This window comes from Protopterus annectens, chromosome 7.part0 (genome assembly GCF_019279795.1).
Source record: "Protopterus annectens isolate FY-2018-M chromosome 7.part0, PAN1.0, whole genome shotgun sequence".
Taxonomy (NCBI): Eukaryota; Metazoa; Chordata; order Ceratodontiformes; family Protopteridae; genus Protopterus; species Protopterus annectens.
The window spans coordinates 478001435-478006102 of NC_056739.1; positions in this window are offsets into that span (position 1 = coordinate 478001435).

Consider the following 4668-nt stretch of genomic DNA (forward strand, 5'->3'; position numbering starts at 1 on the left):
ATCCACCTGTGTGGGACCTTGCCTGTTTTCTGGCTATGGCTGGTGTCTACAGACACACTTGCCATAGTCAGCACATTTGTCTGTCCCATTCTACCACCCAAAAACTGTCCATTATCTATGGCCACTGGTGATGAGGTATGTATAGGCATTGTGACTGTGTGCGCTGGGATGGGGTGGACAACAGTGGGATGCCAACCAATGGCACAGATTCAGCTCCTGACAACCCCACCTGTGCCTCACTATGGCTATCATCATTGTCAGAGTCTGTGGAGACACTGACATCAGTTCCCAAATGGTAGGAACCCTGACCACCATTGCCACTTGTGAGGGGAAGACAATAAATGTAAATTAATACCTGTACATTATGGCTGGCTGTCACTCACACTGACACACACACAGACATGCACACAGACACTTACAGGTGAGGTGGCACAAAGCTATTACATAGACTTCACATTACCCAAAAGGTGACATGCATGACACACAGCCCTCATCATCATAAATTGCAGCCATTCTCAATCCTTGTTGCTAACAATATACATCACTGGGATGCATGAGTATTGTTAGTAGGTGACGTCCACTCCCATAGCACACACTGCACCCATGTACACATTATTGCTGTTCACTTGTTTAGCACAGTGGCTGCTACTGTATACCATACCTCACAACTGTACAAATCATTCAAGAATGTGTGGATGTCTGGCACATATGTTTGCTGTGTTCCTCACAACCCCTATGTGTTTGTCTGACACATACCTGGGATCATATGAGGATTGATATCCCTAATTAATGACATACATTTGATTTGCAGACCTCATCACCAGCAGTGAATGTATATTCAAACAAATCTTGTTACACCAACAACCTTCTAAACTTAATGCGGATATGATAAGTGTACACACCCCTGTTAACATGGCAGGCTCTTGCAACATATAAAATGAGACTACATTACTGCATTCAAAAATATTACCCACCTTAAATGTGACATAAATCCAATTGTGAAACAAACAAATGCATTAGTTGTGAAATATACTGAGTGAGATGTGTATGATATGATGGTGGCATAAGTGTGGACACCCTTAAACCAATACTTTTTTAAAACACCTGTTAAGTGAACTACAGCAGTCACTCTTTCTGGGAAGGGGTATATCAGCATGGCACATCTTGACTTGCCATTATTTTGATAGTCTTCCCTGCAAAGGTCCTGCAACTCTATCATCTGCCAAGGGCAGCTCACATGCACAGATGTTGGAGGTCACACTTGGAGTTTATTAATGGTGTTAAATCTGGGCTTTGTCTGGCCCACTGCATAACTTTGATTGTATTCAGGTGGAGCCATTCTTAGGTAGCTTTGGATGTATGCTTTAGGTCATTGTTATTGTTGGAAGCTGATACCCCTCTCCATCCTCAGCTGTCTTGACGGCTTTGGCCCACATGTGAGTGTTATTTGAACTGTTCATAATTCCCTCCACCATGCCTACAAGCATAGTTCCAGCCAATGAACAGCAGCCCCAAAGCAGGGTACTGCCACCACTGAGATTCAGCATGTGGATGGTGCTCTTCAGGTGAAGGGAGGTGTTGCTTGTGCACCACACATAGCTGTAGGGATAGTGGCTGTACATTTGAACCTTGGTCTCATTACACCATTACACATTTCAACACATGCCTTTGGGAGACTTGATGTTATGTGTTGCTACCTGTACACAGCCCTGCATGGTGTTTGGTGTGGGTAAATGCTTCTATCTACTGACCCTACCCCATAGGCCAGACTTATGCAGAATCAAGGTGATTGTTGCCCCATGTACTACACAAACAGTACTTGCCAGAGAGTCCTGCAAGTCCCTCAGTGTTACTGCATGTCTCCTGGCAGCTTTCCTGACCAGTTCTCAACATGGCTTGTCATCTGTTTTGGAAGGACATCTAGTTCTTTTTAGTAGCACTCTTGTCCCATATTTAATCCACCTTTTGATGACTGTCTCCAATGTGTTTCATGCTATATGCAATGTTGTGGTAATTTTGTTGTACCCTACTCCTGACTGATACCTTTCAAATATGAGATCCCTATGATGCTTTGTAAGATGTTTGCAAGCCATGGCTGCTTGTGATACAGGCAACTGAGCAAATGTCATGAATACACAACTCTGACAGTGGACCGTTATTGGTTGTTACATTGAGTCCCTGTACTTGATGGCAGGTGTGTACCCAAGCAGAGTGAATGCTGTCACTACATCACAAGCTGCTCCCACAATATGTTATTTGGAGGGTGTGCACACATATGGATCCAGTGTATTGCAAGATTTGTATGCACCATATTTGGTGGCCTAACATATTGTTTGGTTTTACAAGTTAATTGTTCATGTTATGGGCACATTACGGGTTGGAAAAGGTGTGGAATATAATTACAGGTTGGAAAAGGTGTGGAATGTAATATTGTGGTCTCTTGTTGTATATATCAGGCACACTTGGCATGCTGACAGGGGTGTGTACACTGTGGTATCTGCTGTATAGGATTAATGTTTCATACATGTCCCCACCATAGCCCATTTGCCCCCCCCCCCAGTTTGTTGGTCTCTGTCCAGATGCCTTGCACTGACAGGTTGTGAGGTATGCTGCGGGAATGTTACATTACCCTTCGGATAGGCCCCTGTGGTGACCACTGTGATACAATGCAGTTAACACCATCACAAGTGAACATGGACATCAAGCAATATGGCTAGGTGTGTATTGGCAAAGCACAACAAAACAATTCCATATTCACCAGCTACAGGCTGCTGTCCTACTTGTAGACCAGAGGGAGCTAAATAGGTGTAGGAGAGAGGTACTGTCAGCATGTGGCCTTGGTACAGGGGGGAAGTAGAATTTCTACACATTAACAGTACAACCCCAATACTACAAAATATGCTAACCATCACCATAGATGTGCACTTATGTTACCAAATCCCATCCACAACTACTATATTATCTGACATATGCATGTAAATACTCTACAGATACAACTATGCATGCTACAGTACTCTAGTAATGCGCACTAGAGCCTTAGCTGCATGCTCTTCATCCATTGTGTGGGGGGCACCCACATCCACAATGCTGGATTCAGCATGATGTGGCGTGCTTGGGGTGGGTGCCCCAAGGTTGGTGAAGAGCTGTTTGGTGGGTGTCAGTGAGGGCCTGCATGACTGGGCCCCCACAGGTTGCTGTCACTTCTCTGGCTATGGCAGCAGCCCTTCACTGGGCATTATGAATGAGGTCAGTAGCACAATGTCGGACATGCTCATAGGATCTTGTGTGCAGGCTGACTTCATTTTACCTGTGGACTAAGTCATTCCACAGGGCGGTTCACTCCTGCAGATGTTTCTGGTTATGTCCAAACATGACAGCATAATTGTTGACAATGGCATCAATTATTTCACTTGTTCTGCTGCACTGTAGGTTGGATTTTGGGGGTGCTGCATCCTGCCTGGAAGACATAAACAGTGAAACACATCATAGCACCTCATACAGTATGGACAGAAATTGCAAATCATTAGTGGATATTTTTGCCAGCACTCACAACTACATCATATCCCTGTAATCTATCAGCACAATATTAGCTTGCATTGCACTCCTGGCCCTGATGTGTCATATTCCCACCAATGATGAACAGTTAATTGCATAAACCTCTATTCCCCATTCATGTCTGTGTAGAAGGATAACAGTGGCCATCTTCCATGTGGATGGGGTGTGGATGTTGCCGAGCCTGTGTTTGACTACAGTGTGTGACGGAGCTGTGACCTCATGCCTGAGTTCATGTAGGATGCAGACAGGGATGTTATCAGGCCCCATGGAGACTTGCTGTTGTTGCCTTTCAGTAGGCAATATGTACCTGCTCACCACTGATGAGGGGAGGGGTGCGGTTGACGTGCATATCTCCCTATATTGATGAAGGACAGGTGGGTGATGTTCACACCTAATCTGTCTGATGCAAGTTGCCGATAATCATGGCATGTGTGTATTTGGTGTGATTTAACACCAGTACAGGGTGAATTGTGTTGTTGTGTCTGACACTGACAACATATGTGGAGACACCCTTATGACTGGCCTTGACAGTGTGGATATGTCTGATTTGTACTCATAGTTAGCTTTACAGGGAGTCACCTGTGACCCTACATGCTTGTTCAGAGAAAGGTGGACATGCTTCCAAGCTTCCAATGTGTTGTCTGCACCTATGTGTCTCTGTACAGCAATATAGCAATCTATTATGTGGTTTGTGTATTGTTGCTGTCCACCAAAGGGGATTACTCTGCCTTGGTGGAGGTAGATTTTACAGGTCAGGTACTGCTGAGTCCATACAATTGCAGTGGATATATAAGTGCACACACCCCTGTTGCAAAGCCTGGTCTTTGTGCTATTGCAACTTGACACCACAATAACTCATTTCAACACAATTCCTACCATTAATGTGACCTATAGCCTGTACAATTCCATTGAAAATATAACAATCTGTTATGGGAAAATATGCAAATTGAAATCAAGTACAATAATCTGGTTGCATGAGTGTGCATACCTTTAAACAACTACTTTGTGGAAGCACCTGTTGAGATAATGACAACATTCAGTTGTCTTAGATTGGAGTCTATCATCATGGCACATCTTTACTTGGTAATAGTTGCCCAGTCTTCCTTGCAACAG